Source organism: Salmo salar, unplaced genomic scaffold (assembly GCF_905237065.1).
Source record: "Salmo salar unplaced genomic scaffold, Ssal_v3.1, whole genome shotgun sequence".
In the NCBI taxonomy this organism is placed as follows: domain Eukaryota; kingdom Metazoa; phylum Chordata; class Actinopteri; order Salmoniformes; family Salmonidae; genus Salmo; species Salmo salar.
The window spans coordinates 1-16,920 of record NW_025549646.1 but is presented as its reverse complement, the minus strand read 5'-3'; the positions used below and the strand labels follow the sequence as shown (position 1 = coordinate 16,920).

At 41.3% G+C, this 16,920-nt stretch overlaps 2 pseudogenes; both read left to right on the top strand.

Moving 5' to 3' along the window:
- Positions 1-2,824: 2,824 nt before the first annotated feature.
- On the top strand, positions 2,825-3,872 carry LOC106601184 (P2Y purinoceptor 11-like; annotated as a pseudogene).
- A 7,054-nt stretch (positions 3,873-10,926) lies between these two features.
- On the top strand, positions 10,927-16,838 carry LOC123738371 (eukaryotic translation initiation factor 3 subunit G-like; annotated as a pseudogene).
- Positions 16,839-16,920: the final 82 nt, after the last annotated feature.

Sequence of the window (16,920 nt, the reverse complement as noted above, 5' to 3'; positions counted from 1 at the left end):
AAAGTAATAGCTTGTGTAAACTAGCACAAGGTAAATTGCAGCGTCAGGGGTGGCTCACTTGTTATTCTTAAACATGCCAAAATTGCACATAAAACACTATAAATTAAATACTGGGGATGCTCTTATCAATCAAAGTATTATTAATCCTTTATAGATCCATATATCACCTTTCATTTTTGAAAATTAAATAAATATTGATGCCACCAGCACTTCCACAAGTGCATCAATATTTAGTAAAATAGTTTAATGCATTTTCGTTTCATGAATTTGTTCACAGGTAAATGGTAATGCGCTAAGCCACTCTGTTGATAAACAAACTTTGCTGCCCTGTTTCCAATCGTCCACATGGCTGAGATAACCTATTGAAGTAAGTAAATACTGTTACATTTTGAAAATGTAAAAAAATGATCCATATGTATTATTAGCTAACTAGCCACCGTGCAGGCTACGGTGGATGTACCAGTGATAAAATATATCCACTGATTACCTGTGATATTTCACAAAAGTAAACACTGACACATCCTGACATTTATCACCATGTGCCTTCAGCAGTTGATCCTAGTGATGTGACATTTTTAAGCAGTTTCTGGTAGGGTTTAACAGCATCAGTTTGTTTTTTCTCTTCCAAATTGCGCATCACCATGCAGCTGGTGAAGACCGAGGAGGGAATGGGAAACATACTCTACCATGCAGTCAGTAATTACACCTGTCAGCTTCCTGATGGATTTAGGCTGTCCATGGGATGTACATGATGAAAAGATAAACAATGATTACCTGTGATATTTCAACAACAAAAAGTAAACGCTTACTCGACATATCCACCGAAATGGGTGTCTCTGTTGATTGGTCATGGTGAAATGCTGAAATACAGGCACTCTGGAATGTCTTTTCTGGAAGTTGCCAAGACTGAGGAAGAGACTTCAGGAGATCCTGATCCGAAAAGAGGCGCAGATGAAAGAAAAGGAACGGAAGAAAAACAAGAGCAGGATGTTGCTCAAAAAAAAGCTGTTACGGGAGAAGAACAAGTGAGTGTTAAAGCACATTAGCAACTGCTATTCGTTCCACCTGAGTTGGAGTGAAAACCCAGTGGAATGTTTGTTTCTGTAATGTCAGGAAAAGAGCCATGGCAGGCATCAAGAGGAAGCGCCAGGAGAGGAAGAGCATGACCCTGAAGTGGAGGATCCTGGGAACCAGGATAACAGGCCTCTGGTTGTTGAATCTGACGACGAGGCGTGAGTACTACAGACAGGCTGTAGGGGAGAAGCCAGATGAAGGTATGTACTCTTTCAGTACTGAACCAAGTCTCTATAGTTTGTGTTTTGTTGTACTATATTTTTGTGCTATTTTGGCAGACAAAATCACCTTGTATATGTATTTTTCTCCCTCCCCATCTAGATATGTTCCCTGCAGCCAAGAGAGGCAAAGACCTGTAAGGCCCTTAGGAGGACCCTTCAAGAAGAGAAACCGTTCTCTGGCAACAACGGGGAAAACAAACATGGTTCCACGTCACCTCATAGGTCTGGTCCAGGAGGGAAACCCAGAGACCGAATGGGGGTGACGGGGACAAGAAAGAGGGAAAGAAATTTGGGGATGGGGGCAAATCCTTTGGAAAGATGTCACCGGGGGCAAGAGGTTTGGAGGAAAGACATTTGGGGATGGGGCAAACGGTTTGGAGGACAGAGGAATGTATTCCTTCATGATAGGACATTGGTATAGCAACAAGTCAGCTGGAGGACTGGATGAAAATGCAATGATGTAATTTTGTACCTTGTGAACATGTTTATAAAATGTTATAAGCATTGGCAAATAAATTGCTGAATACAAAGTACAGCTCAATTGTGTGTAGCTTTTATCTTGGGGCTGACTCATGTAGCCTCTGCCACAAGCTTTCACCTCAAAGTGTGAGTGAAAACTGTAGCCGAGGGGCTGGTGCGCTTGAGACTTGAGTTGTGACATTTTAATTTGGTACTGTGCTACAAATAGAGCAAGGGGCATGCAGTGTTTATCACATTTCTTGAAAATGCCTACAAAGGGTTTGATTTGGGGGGCGGAAGTTCAGAAAGGGAAGTAACTGCTTTAAATCTTTGTACATGTAACTAACCTATCATGGGAAGTTCTACTGGTCTCTGTGTGAACGTCTACACCAGGAACTGTAGCTTTATCCCTTCTGTCAATGAGTAAGTACTAATCTGGCTTTATTCTGAGGTCATTGCATTATACATTTAAATATCTGTAAAGTGTAAGGACAGAATTTGAGTAAATGTGGACCGTTTATAATTGTCCACCTGTTTTTAAATACTGGTGCATACTTCTGGTGTTTGCTGTTTGTTGAATAGACTGGAGAAGTAACATCAGAAACGGTCTTGTGTCTTTTCTTAGAGAGAGAGATTATATTTGGGTTGTTTTAGGCTCCATGGGGTGTTTTTGGACAGACATTCTGTTGGTTTAAGATTTACACAACCTTGGTCCATGGTATTTTAGATTATTATTTGCTATCCATTGCACAACATTAGTATGGAGAACTGCAGGGTGTTTATATTTATTTTTGACCACAGATGTATATTTCTGATAAGACAACAGCTCTGAAGGTATCTTAAACCACTACTAATACTAGCAATTTATTACATGTACTGTGACAGAATGATACTGATAGATGTTAATGAACCATTGTGACTGATGTATTGGCTGGCACAGAGCAAAGTTCCCCCTTAGGGGATCAGGATGAACTGCATAAAATAATGGTTCTCCACTTCAGAACAGAATATAATGAATATCTTTATCCTTTTTCTTCCACAGAGATGAACAAATACCACTTCTGGGAGCCAGTTTGCACAGCCTTTTCCCCTCCTATTTGCTAATCTCCCACAGAAATCAATACACAAACATGATGGATTACAACTCTTCTTGTCATGGTGACAAGTTCCAAGTGCAGTTATTGCCTTCAATGTACGGTGTTGAGTTCTGTGTGGCGTTGGCTGGTAACCTGTTTGCCCTGAGACTCTTGGTGACCAGGAGAGGAACAACTGGCACACTGGTGTGGTGCTGTCCTGTAACCTGGCCATCAGTGACCTGCTCCTATGTCCTCACCCTGCCCCTGCTCATTGTCTACTACATGCAGGAGAACTGGTTGTTTGGGATGGCGGTCTGTAAGATAGAACGCTCCTCTTCACCTGCAACCTATATGTCAGCATCTACTTCATCATGTGTGTATCAGTGTGAACCGCTATGTGGCCATTGTGTACCCCTTCTTCAGCCGGAACCATGTGAACCCCGCCAAAGCCAAGGCTGCCAGTGTCGTCATCTGGATCTTTGTGACAGCCATCTCCTCTCCTGTGCTGAAGTTTGCCTCCACATGTCCAGAGGGGAAGCAACAAAACCCGTTGTGTATCCTACTCCTATTGCACCAACAGTGATGCAGTTGCAGTTGCATACACTCACTTGTATTACAAAGTCTTTCTGTCTGTGGCTAGGTGTTTTATTCCCTTCCTGGTCACATTTGCATCATACTGCGCAGTGTTGAGGGGGGTGTGGAGGGAATGTAAATATTACCTCCCTGGAGAAATGGAAGGTGGCCCTGATGGTGTTTGCGGTGGTTGTGCTGTATGCCATTTCCTTTGTGCCTTATCACCTCCTCCAGAGCTACTATTTCTTCCGCAAGGTTGACGAACTTGGCTCTGTCTGTGACTGGGTGTACAAGGCCTACCAGGGTGTCCAAGGGACTGGCTACACTGAACATGTGCATCCATCCACTGCTCTACATGGCTGTGTTTGATAACATCAGAGTGGCCTGCTGTGGAAGGAGATCAGCAGATATGGCAATGAATAATACATGAACAAAATCATGCTCTCTGCTCCTTGCACTTACGGTGTTTCTGATAAGCAAGTGTTACACACAGTTGATGACTTATCTGTAAATAACTGCAGCTATATGCACTTCCCTTCCAATGTTCTGATGTAAGATGTTTTTGATAGTCATGTTTCTTTTCATGAAGTCTAAACTATGCCCTCTTCTATATTCATTATTTCAGCATCAGATAATAGAAATTGAACATATTCAAAATAACTATTTGAAATGTAGCTACATTACAACATAATAACTTACAGTTTTCACATGATGAGAAATATATGAACACCAAAAGCACTGGATAAAAGTTATTATAACCACTATTTTCTGCCCTAGGAGACAGTGGATGGAAAAGCGTGCTAGTTTGAAATTGAAAAGAGTCGCTGTAGCTATTGATAAAGAAGAACATTAAGACGATGTAGCTGCTTTAGAAGTGGGATGCACTGTTGAGCGCTACATCCTCATGGGTTCGTGCTGATTGAACAGAGATTGTGACAGCCGGTTAAATGGCGTCCCTTGAGAGGGCAAGAACAAGATGCATGTCAGGGAGAAGTGCAGTATTATCATAAGGTGATGTAAACTTGGAATACGGAGGAAGAACGGAGAGAAAAAGGAGGCAGAGGGATGTCTAATATAGAGGGAGGAATAGGGTGAGCTTGAGTCAGTTAAAAATGGCGGGAAAAGGGAGATGGTTTGTTAAAGAAGAATGGTAGAAAGTGTAAGCAGAGTGAGTTGTACGCAGGATCAAAGACAGGAGGGGAAATGGAAGTGAATCAGGGCGAAGTATAGGAGGCGCAGTGGCGACCTGTCATTCAGGCAGGTAGCCCCACCTGTTTTGAGCCCTCCTGTTGAGTAATAAAAATATATATACATACAGTGAGGGAAAAAAGTATTTGATCCCTTTTTCTGGATTTTTTGTTGTTGTTATTCTGTCTCTCACTGTTCAAATAAACCTACCATTAAAATTATAGACTGATAATTTCTTTGTCAGTGGGTGTAACGATTGTCGTAGGGTTTAGACCAAGACGCAACAGGGGAAGTGTATACTCATCTTCTTTTTAATATTGAAGAAGGAGAAACAAAATGAAACACGTATACAATTACGAAAACGACACTAACAGTTCTGTCATGTGACCAACACAAAACAGAATACAACTACCCACAATCGACAATACAAACACACCCCTAATTATAGGACCTTCAATCAGAGGCAACGATAAACAGCTGCCTCCAATTGAAGGCCCCAACACCAATTAACTAAACATAGAAATACAAATGACTAGACAGAACATAGAAATAAACTAACATAGAACAATAACCAAAACCCTGGACTAATAAATCAAATACCCCTCTCTACATGGACACATACACACAACCACCATGAACCACATAAAACAAATACCCCCTGCCACGTCCTGACCAAACTAAACACTAACAAATAACACCTTTACAGGTCAGAACGTGGCAGTGGGCAAACGTACAAAATCAGCAGGGGATCAAATACTTTTTTCCCTCACTATATATATACACGTTTTGCATGTTATTTAAACAAACATTTGTTAGTAAAGTTTATAATTGTAAATTGGGTCGGTTCGAGACCTGAATGTTGATTGGCTCCCGAGTGGCGCAGCAGTCGAAGGCACTGCATCTTATTAGTGCTAGAGGCGTCAATACAGACACCTGGTTCAAATCCAGGTTGTATCACAACCGGCCATGATTGGGTGTCCCATAGGGCGAGCGTACAATTGTCCCAGCGTCGTCAGGGTTTGGCTGGTGTAGGGTGTCATTGTAAATAAGAATTTGTTCTTAACTGACTTGCCTAGTTAAATTAAAAATATACAGTTGAAGTTGGAAGTTTACATACACCTTAGCCAAATATATTTAAACTCCGGTTTTCAGAATTCCTGACATTTAATCCAAGTAAAAATTCCCTGTCTTAGGTCAGTTAGGATCACCACTTTATTTTAAGAATGTGAAATGTCGGAAAAATAGTAGAGAGAATGATTTATTTCAGCTTTTATTTCTTTCATCACATTCCCAGTGGGTCAGAAGTTTAGGTACCCTCAATTAGTATTCGGTAGCATTGCCTTTAAATTGTTTAACTTGGGTCGAACATTTCGGGTAGCCTTCCACAAGCTTCCCATAATAAGTTGGGTGAATTTTGCCCCATTCTTCCTGACAGAGCTGGTGTAACTGAGTTAGGTTTGTAGGCCTCCTTGCTCACACACGCTTTTTTCAGTTCTGCCCACAAAGTTTCAATAGGATTGAGGTCAGGGCTTTGTGATGGCCACTCCAATACCTTGACTTTGTTGTCCTTAAGCCATTTTGCCACAACTTTGGAAGTATGCTTGGGGTCATTGTCCATTTGGAAGACCCATTTGCGACCAAGCTTTAACTTCCTGACTGATGTCTTGAGATGTTGCTTCACTATATCCACATAATGTTCCTTCCTCATGGTGCCATCTATTTTGTGAAGTGCACCAGTCCCTCCTGCAGCAAAGCACCCCCACAACATGATGCTGCCACCCCGTGCTTCACAGTTGGAATGGTGTTCTTCGGCTTGCAAGCCTCCCCTTTTCCTCCAAACACAACGATGGTCATTATGGCCAAACAGTTCTATTTTCGTTTCATCAGACCAGAGGACATTTCTCCAAAAAGTATGATCTTTGTCCCCATGTGCAGTTGCAAACTGTAGTCTGGCTTTTATATGGCGGTTTTGGAGCAGTGGCTTCTTCCTTGCTGAGTGGCCTTTCAGGTTATGTCGATATAGGACTTGTTTTACTGTGGATATAGATACTTTTGTACCCGTTTCCTCCAGCATCTTCACAAGATCCTTTGCTGTTGTTCTGGGATTGATTTGCACTTTTCGCACCAAAGTACGTTCATCTCTAGGAGACAGAACGCGTCTCCTCCTGAGCGATGTGACGGCTGCGTGGTCCCATGGTGCTTATACTTGCGTACTATTGTTTGTACAGATGAACATGGTACCTTCAAGCGTTTGGAAATTTCTCCCAAGGGTGAACCAGACTTGTGGAGGTCTACGATTGTTTTTCTGAGGTCTTGGCTGATTTCTTTTGATTTTCTCATGATGTCGAGCAAAGAGCCACTGAGTTTGAAGGTAGGCCTTGAAATACATCCACATGTACACCTCCAATTGACTCAAATTATGTCAATTAGCCTATCAGAAGCTTCTAAAGCCATGACATCATTTTCAGGAATTTTCTAAGCTGTTTAAAGGCACAGTTAACTTAGTGTATGTAAACTTCTGACCCACTGGAATTGTGATACAGTGAATTATAAGTGAAATAATCTGTCTGTAAACAATTGTTGGAAAAATGACTTGTGTCATGCACAAAGTAGATGTCCTAACCGACTTGCCAAAACTATAGTTTGTTAACAAGAAATTTGTGGAATGGTTGAAAAACGAGTTTTAATGACCCCAACCTAAGTATATGTAGACTTCCGACTTCCACTGTACAGTCGTGGCCAAAAGTTTTGAGAACGACACAAATATTAATTTCCACAAAGTTTGCTGCTTCAGTGTCTTTAGATATTTTTTGTCAGATGTTACTATGGAATACTGAAGTATAATTACAAGCATTTCATAAGTGGCAAAGGCTTTTATTGACAATTACATGAAGTTGATGCAAAGAGTCAATATTTGCAGTGTTGACCCTTCTTTTCAAGACCTCTGCAATCCGCCCTGGCATGCTGTCAATTAACTTCTGGGCCACATCCTTACTGATGGCAGCCCATTCTTGCATAATCAATGCTTGGAGTTTGTCAGAATTTGTGGGTTTTTGTTTGTCCACCCACCTCTTGAGGATTGACCACAAGTTCTCAATGGGATTAAGGTCTGGGGAGTTTCCTGGCCATGGACCCAAAATATCGATGTTTTGTTCCCCGAGCCACTTAGTTATCACTTTTGCCTTTGTGCAATGTGCTCCATCATGCTGGAAAAGGCATTGTACGTCACATAACTGTTCCTGGATGGTTGGGAGAGGTTGCTCTCAGAGGATGTGCTGGTACCATTCTTTATTCATGGCTGTGTTCTTAGGCAAAATTGTGAGTGAGCCCACTCCCTTGGCTGAGAAGCAACCCCACACATGAATTGTCTCAGGATGCTTTACTGTTGGCATGACACAGGACTGATGGTAGCGCTCACCTTGTCTTCTCCGGACAAGCTTTTTTCCGGATGCCCCAAACAATCAGAAAGGGGATTCATCAGAGAAAATGACTTAACCCAGTCCTCAGCAGTCCAATCCCTGTACCTTTTGCAGAATATCAGTCTGTCCCTGATGTTTTTCCTGGAGAGAAGTGGCTTCTTTGCTGCCCTTCTTGACACCAGGCCATCCTCCAAAAGTCTTTGCCTCACTGTGCGTGCAGATGCACTCACACATGCCTGCTGCCATTCCTGTGCAAGCTCTGTACTGGTGGTGCCCGATCCCGCAGCTGAATCAACTTTAGGAGACAGTCCTGGCGTTTTCGGGACTTTCTTGGGCGCCCCTGAAGCCTTCTTCACAACAATTGAACCACCCTCCTTGAAGTTCTTGATAATCTGATAAATGGTTGATTCAGGTGCAATCTTACCGGAGGCAATATCCTTGCCTGTGTCAAATGGTAGGTTACAGTAACCTAGAATGGCATAGAAATTAACAGCCTACTTGATTGCCAACATATGCAAATGTGGCCTATCATTCTCCACATTTATTGTCAGTTTCATAGTGGACTTTTTCTCTATAAGTTCCATTTTAAATGTCCACTCTAGAGCGCTGCGCGAGTGGACATTTGAAACGGAATTTATGGGGGAAAAGTCCACTATGAAACTGACAATAAATGTGGAGAATGATAGGCCACATTTGCATATGTTGGCCATCAAGTAGGCTATTAATTTCTATGCCATTCTAGGCTACTCTAGAACTGAGCATGAGTAAAACCCTTCGCTTGATACGGTTATCCATAAGAAAAGTCGACATTTGAATGCAGTTTACTTTAATCCACCTCTGGGCGAATTTATCTAAAGAGCTCTAGAACACATAAAGTCATTTTTATATCAGTTCTAGTGCATTAATATGTTTTATGGAAAACATATTAAATAGCCTACCTACAACTGGTAAAAAGTTGTCACGATGTGCACGCATGCTGCACTGTCTCATTGACTCACCAGTATGGGATCAATATCATGCCAAACGTATTCGTGTATCATGATCTGTACAAATAAATACCAATCCACAATTGTAAATCACCAATCCACAAATGTAAATCACTTTCCACAAATGAAAATCACTATCCACAAATGAAATTCATTATCCACAAACAAAAACCTTTTGATTTGTATTTGTAAATCAATATATTGCGTTAGAATTGTGACAGATATGGAAAACCTGCAACGCCATATTTGGAAGCGCTAAGGTCACCTGACTTTTGGCAGGGATTTGACAACAAGAAAAAGACTAAAAGTTCTCACATGTAGAAAGCGATGGTTGTTACCGTATTATAATTTCTGCAGGCTTGTAAGGCAGGCATCAACATGGCCGAATGAGAGGCTGCCAAGCGATTTATAGAAATCGTTTCCCTACGGGTACAAACCTTTTTCTAATAATACAAATCGCTTTTTGGGGGGTCATTGTCCTGTTGAAAAACTAATGATAGTCCCACTAAGCGCAAACCAGATGGGATGGAGTATCGCTGCAGAATGCTGTGGTAGCCATGCTGGTTAAGTGTGCCTTGAATTCTAAATAAATCACTGACAGTGTCACCAGCAATGCACCCCACACCATCACATCTCCTCAGTAGTGGTTTCTTGGCAGTAATTCGACCATGAAGACCTGATTCACACTGTCTCTGAATAGTTGATGTTGAGATGTGTCTGTTAGTTGAACTCTGTGAAGCATTTATTTTGGCTGCAATTTCTGAGGCTGATAACTCTAATGAATTTATCCTCTGCAGCAGAGGTAACTCTGGGTCTTCCTTCCTGTGGCGGTCCTCATGAGAGCCATTTTCATCATAGCGCGTGATGGTTTTTGCGACTACAGTTGAAGAAAGTTTAAAAGTTCTTGACAGTTTCCGGATTGACTGACCTTCATGTATTAAAGTAATGACGGACTGTTATTTCTCTTTTCTTATTTGAGCTGTTCTTGCCATAATATGGACTTGGTCTTTTACCAAATAGGGCTCTCTTCTATATACCACCTCTATTTTACGGTCAATTTGCAATCTACAAATTATTTGTAATTATGTTCTGGCCCCCCCGACCTAGCTCTAAAGAAAAAATTGGCCCGCGGCTGAATCTAGTTGATAATCCCTGTTTATGGGCATGTGTAGGAGTGTGTAGGAGGGAGATTCCTTGGTGTAAGACAAAGGAATTTGTAGCATTTGGGAAAGTAGTGGTATGTGTTAATTGTAGAGGTGCCCATGGGGCTGGGGATCAGAAATGTCCGGTGCAAGAGAGGCAGGTTAAGGTTTCCAGGGTTAGAGTAGTTGTTATATGCTGAGTTAGGGAAGGAATTAGAGGAAGATGGGTCAAGGGGGAGGGATCCTGAGAGGAGTGGTGTAAGTAGTAGATCTGTACCAGTACAGAGGGATAGGCCAACAAGTGATATATGTTTCAGTAAGATTAGATTTTTAGCAATTATAGCAATGGTTATCAACTGAACTGCAGGATGTAATGTAAATCACAGAAAATTGAGGTTGTGGTGGCAGCTGCAGAGAGGTTTTTTTGTTGTGTGAGACTTGATGTCAGAAGAGTTCAAGTGTGTTAAGTGGTGGTGTCTCATCCTTTCAGGCTGTTGGCCTGAGGTAGGACTAAATATATTTAAAAAGTGGAGCAGGGTGGTGGTTAATTTTTATATTGTTTATTATTATTATATCATTTTTTGTGAAGTGTAGGTTTAGATGGTAGGGTATTTGTTGATTAAAAACAAATTCAAGCAAAGTAAAAGGTAGTTATACTCCAGTCTAGTAACGTTAGGTGGCGGTAATTCAACATTAATTGGTTGCCAACCGCCGTTAAACCTCATCGAATAAGATTTTGTGTCTTATCGTTTAAGTTGCATTAAGTAGCCTCCATACCCGTTGGTGGCGCTCTAGCTATCCTATTTGGTAAGTTTTTCAGTTTGTGTCGTTCGTGTATCTCTCCTTGTTCTCTGGCCGCTGCGAGCACAGACAGAATGCCGTCGATTGAATACGACGAGTGAGTTCTTCAATACAAATATGATGATTATCGTATATATCATGTGTTTGAATTCTCAAATACTGTGTGTTAATCCTTCTTTCTAGTTCCAAGCCCAGTTGGGCCGATCAGGTTGAAGAGGAGGGAGACGAAGGTAAGAAGCTGGCTAACATTAGCTTACTAGCATTGACATTAACTTGCTAGCTAAACCAGGCGATTTCCACGTGTATTTTTTCTTCGTTATAGTCGTTAGTTTCTCTGTCACACTTCGTAGTCAGTAAGACCATTTTTGTGATTTGTAAGGGAGAAGGCTAGTTGGCTAGCTGGTAAGTAACCTTGGTAGCTAACTAACGTTAGTCTGTCAGGAAAACAAAGTCTACTCGTCATGCTATAGTTTGCTTGCCTTAGTGGATTGTTAGCTGCCTATCACCAACTAACAGACGATATTATTGTTAACTATCAGGACCTCATTTGTGTGTTGTCATCCCCACCATCAGGTACCCTACCCCCTCCAAAAGAAACCGTCAAAGGAAATATCAAAACCATCACGGAATACAAGATCGATGAGGATGGAAAGAAGCTCAAGGTACTTTTTGTTTTAATGTTCATCCAAATATGAGAGTGGGTTTCTTGATTCCTTCCCACAAAGTCTACTGCCTCTGATGTCTGAATCAGATGTAACTAACCAAGAAATGAACATTTTGTCATTTATGTTATAGATTATTCGCACCTTCAAGATTGAGACTAGGAAGGCCTCCAAAGCTGTTGCCAGGAGAAAGGTCAGTGTTTTCTTTGGGAATTTAGCACAATCTTAACCTTTGTTGCACAACACCTCAGTATTGAGTTTGATAGGATTGTACATTAACCCTTTACACTCGTACCTGTATATGGATGGGAAATGGCAGATTTGGAGGCAGTGGCTGTATAATAACATAGTATGCACGACGTCAGAGCTCAGGGCCGTCTCCTCACAGCTTTGTATGGGTTTTGACTGACCGCTGTTCTGAACTTGAGCACTGCGTGTGACAAGAAGTTGCTGCCATCCATCCCGCTAATTGGGTAACTTTAGAATTGTTTTGTCTGAGTGAGGGAAATGCCGTAAATTACGAGGCTCTATGTGTTTTGTAAAAGCTGAGACATTACGGATTATAGTAAATCAAATGTATTTATATAGCCCTTCGTACATCAGCTGATATCTCAAAGTGCTGTACAGAAACCCAGCCTAAAACCCCAAACAGCAAGCAATGCATTTGAAAGAAACACGGTGGCTAGGAAAAACTCCCTAGAAAGGCCAAAAACCTAGGAAGAAACCTAGAGAGGAACCAGGCTATGAGGGGTGGCCAGTCCTCTTCTAGCTGGCACAATCTAGTAAATACCACGGATGTCATACAAGCAAGCCAAACACACGTTACTCCAAATGGGCACTTCACATTTCCATATCCTAAGACTCATGTAATATACACTGTCAACATCTATGATCACTATGCTTGATATACAGTTACAAGATGACATGGTGTTAAACCCCCAATCTAATTTTATTTATACAACAGGTGTAGACCTTACAATGAAATGCTTATTTACAAGCCCTTAACCAACAATGCAGTTTTAAGAAAAAATAAGAAAAAAGAAATATAACAAATAATTAAGGAGCAACAATAAAAACAACAGTAGCGATGCTATATACAGGGGGTTCTGGTACAGAGTCAATGTACAGGGGCACCGGTTAGTCGAGGTAATATGTAGGTAGAGGTAAAGTGACTATGCATGGATAATAAACAGAGTAGCAGCAGTGTAAAAAATGGGGGTGGGGTAGGGATAATGCAAATAGTCCAGGTAGCCATTTGATTAACTGTTCAAGAGTCTTATGGCTTTGGGGTAGAAGCTCTTAAGCATTTTTGATCTAGACTTGGCGCTCCGGTACCGCTTGCTGTGCGGTAGCAGAGAGAACAGTCTATGACTAGGGGTGGCTGGAGTCTCTGACAATTTTAGGGCCTTCCTCTGACACGTCCATAAAATTGCCAAGGACTCCAACCACCCATATCATAGACTGTCTAGGTCAAAAAGGCTTCTTAACAGCTTTACCTGAGTTTGTTTGTTGGGTATTGTGATGATTTGCCGCTGAATACGCATCTGAATGCACTCGTGACACAAATTACGATTGGCTTCTCTGAATTGCCTTGTGAAAGCCTAACATTAAGATCATATTTTATAATTTAGCTAGTCATGTTGGCAATAGAACAAGCTTTCAAATGATGCCCACCTGACCCAGATTGTGATTTATAATGGACTGTTTTTGTATTGCATAAACACCAACAGTAATTGGGTAAAGGCAGGGATGCAGGGTGGTGTTCCAAACAAAGTAACTACAAGTGTGCTTCCTCTAGTTCCTCAACGGCACAGCTAGGAGAGCTCAAAAAAAGCACCTTATAGTTGAAGAATCTTCTTTGAGTCATAAAAGTGCATTAAAATTGCTTAGGAACTGTTCACACTTTGGAGAGGTGTGGCCACTTGAAAACACCAGTTAGACCTCACTTAAACCCTCAGCATTTTTTTGTTCTTTGTTGCACCTACCCCAAATTATCCACACACATTCTTTGTTACTGAATCTATCCAGAATATTTTTCAGATTTCGTTATCAACAAATGCGTCAAAAAGAACAGTACATTTAAAATGCACATAAAATCAACAGTGTAATGTTTGGATTCAGTCGTGTGTCAGGTGAACATGTCATCGCCTTTAGTCTGATAACACTTTGGAGATATTATCTTTCAGTTGCTGCCATGGTCATGCATATCCTTATTCACATTTTAATTTAGCCCTATCCATATAGACCAATTCCCACGAAAGTGTAAGGGGTTAAAAAATGTAAGGTATTTTGATTTGACTTAACATTGCTTTTCTCTCCCGCCAATCAGAACTGGAAGAAGTTTGGCAACTCAGAGTATGACCCACCAGGTCCCAATGTTGCTGATACCACAGTCAGTGATGATGTCTTTATGGTGTTCATCTCTAGCAAAGAGGTGAGGAGCCACTGAGAGAAGCTGATCTAGTATTGTTCTCTTTGAGCCATCAGAGATCTCCTCTTCAGTCGAAACAATCCACCAAGTTCATTTGTTTTTATATGATGTAAGTTATATGATCCTAGTTCATTGTCACCTTTTAGTTCTGGTATAAATCAGTGATGATATGTAATTACCTGAATCCTTCTCTCAGGACCTGAATGCCCAAGATGTGGAAGAGGACCCCATGAACAAGCTGAAGGGACAGAAGATAGTGTCCTGTCGAATCTGTAAAGGAGACCATTGGACCACCCGCTGCCCCTACAAGGACACTCTGGGCCCCATGCAGAAGGAGCTGGCCGAGCAGCTGGGCCTGTCCACTGGAGACCCGACGAAGACTGCAGGAGGTATTGTCATAATTGCCCATAGCTTAGAAGTCATATTGTGCTGTAAATGTACAGTCATGATTGTGGTTAATGATTTTGTTAAATTGACATCACTGATGTATATATGTTTTTAAACTTTGTTTCAGACGAGCCTGAGCCTGCCGCACCAGCTGCAGGGAGCAAAACAGGGAAGTATGTGCCCCCCAGCCTGAGGGACGGCAGCACACGTAGAGGAGAGTCCATGCAACCCAATCGCCGTGGTGCATGTACGTATGATTCAACTCTTCCACTCTGTTTTCTAGAACAAGGAGCATACTAGTCTATGAAGTCATCAGACCTTAACACCGTAGTCTCGTTTGAGAAGTGTCTGGACAACACTCATGGTCCTGCTTCAGCATGGAACAGTCCAATCAGAGTTTAACCTCTTGGGGCTAGGTGGGACGCTAGCGTGCCACCCGTGGTGCACTCCATTCAACAGCAGGTGCATTTCAAGAAGCGGCAAATTTGAATCCAAATAAATGTCAAAATTCAAATTTTTCAAAAATACAACTATGTTACACCATTTGAAAGATAAACATCTCCTTAATCTAACCACTTTTACGATTTCAAAAAGGTTTTACGGTAAAGCATAAATTTAGAGTATGTTAGGACAGTACATTTACAAGAGTTGTGTGTAATGTTTTGTCAAGTCAAAGACAGGGTCACCAAAACCATAAAACCAGCTAAAATGATGCACTAACCTTTTACAAAATCTCCATCAGATGACACTCCTAGGACATTATGTTAGACAATGCATGCATTTTTAGTTCTATCAAGTTCATATTTATATCCAAAAACAGCGTTTTACTATGGCATTGATGTTGAGAAAATCGTTTCCCTCCAATAACCGCAGTCAAGTCAGCTTCAGAAATTAAATAATTAAAATTAGAAAACATTGGTAAAATATTATATTGTCATTTAAAGAATTATAGATTTACACTCTCTTGAACGCATAATCAACTTGCCAGATTTAAAAATAACCTTACTGGGAAATCACACTTTGCAATAATCCGAGCACTGCGCCCAGAAAAATACGCGTTGCGATACAGACTAGACGTCATGTTGGGGAGATCTAAAATCGAAAATACTATGTAAATAATCCATTACCTTTCGATTCTCTTCATCAGATGTCACTTCCAGGTATCACAGGTCCATAACGAATGTAGTTTTGTTCAAAAAAGCTCATCATTTATGTCCAAAATCTCCGTCTCGTTAGCACATGATATAAGCCAGCCGGACTTCTCGACATGAACGAGGGAAAAAAATATATTTCCGTTCGTTCAAACATGTCAAACGTTGTATAGCATAAATCATTAGGGCCTTTTTAACCAGAACATGAATAATATTCAAGGTGGACGAATGCATACTCTTTTTATAACGTATTGGAACGAGGGTACCCAACATGAACTAGCGCGCCAGGTAATCTCAAATGGGGACATCATTGGTCCACTGGCTCTTGTTCGGTCAGATCTCCCTCCAGAAGACTCAAAACACTTTGTAAAGGCTGGTGACATCTAGTGGAAGCAATGGAAGTGCTTAAAATATTCCTAAACCCCTGTGTTTTTCAATGGGATAGGTTTAAAGTCAATACAACACATCAGGTATCCACTTCCTGTCAGAAAATGTCTCAGGGTTTTGCCTACCAAATGAGTTCTGTTATACTCACAGACACCATTCAAACAGTTTTGGAAACTTTAGAGTGTTTTCTATCCATATATAATAAGTATATGCATATTCTAGTTACTGGGTAGGATTAGTAACCAGATTAAATCGGCAGTACTTTTTTTATCCAGACGATGCAAATGCTGCCCCTAGACCCAACAGGTTAAGCAGAGATTTAAAACATTTCTCCTCTTGATTTCATTTGGGGAATTCCAACAAAGCCACGGCATTTTGGTAAGATGCCGGAAATGGCTGGGGGTGGGATAACACAAACCCAGAGCTAAACTGTGTCTATCCTTCCACAGCTGAGACAAACGCCACATCCGTGTACGACCAACCTGTCTGAGGACACCCGTGAGACGGATCTGCAGGAGCTCTTCAGGCCATTCGGCTCAATTTCCAGGATCTACCTGGCCAGGGCGACAAAAACACAGGCCAATCAAGGTGGGAGAGCAGCAGAAGTTCAAATGGTTACTAAGTTTAGAATATGTATACATAACCATTAACTTGCTTGTGCAGGTAAAAATTGAGTAATTAAATTGCTGAGCATTTACAGGTCTTTCAGAAGTTCAACTGGTTGGTTTGTTTATTCTGAAATTGTTTGTCTTCTAATGGCCTCTTTGGTTGCCTTCAATTGCCTTCATCAGTTTCCACCCGGGAGGATGCAGCCAGAGCCATCGCAGGAGTGTCAGGATTTATTCGATCATCTTATCCTCAATGTGGAATGGGCCAAGTGAGTATTTGACTTGTGATGAGCGATTCATGTCAGATGGAGCACTCATCCAGAACTACACTACTCAAAAAAAATAAAGGAACCTT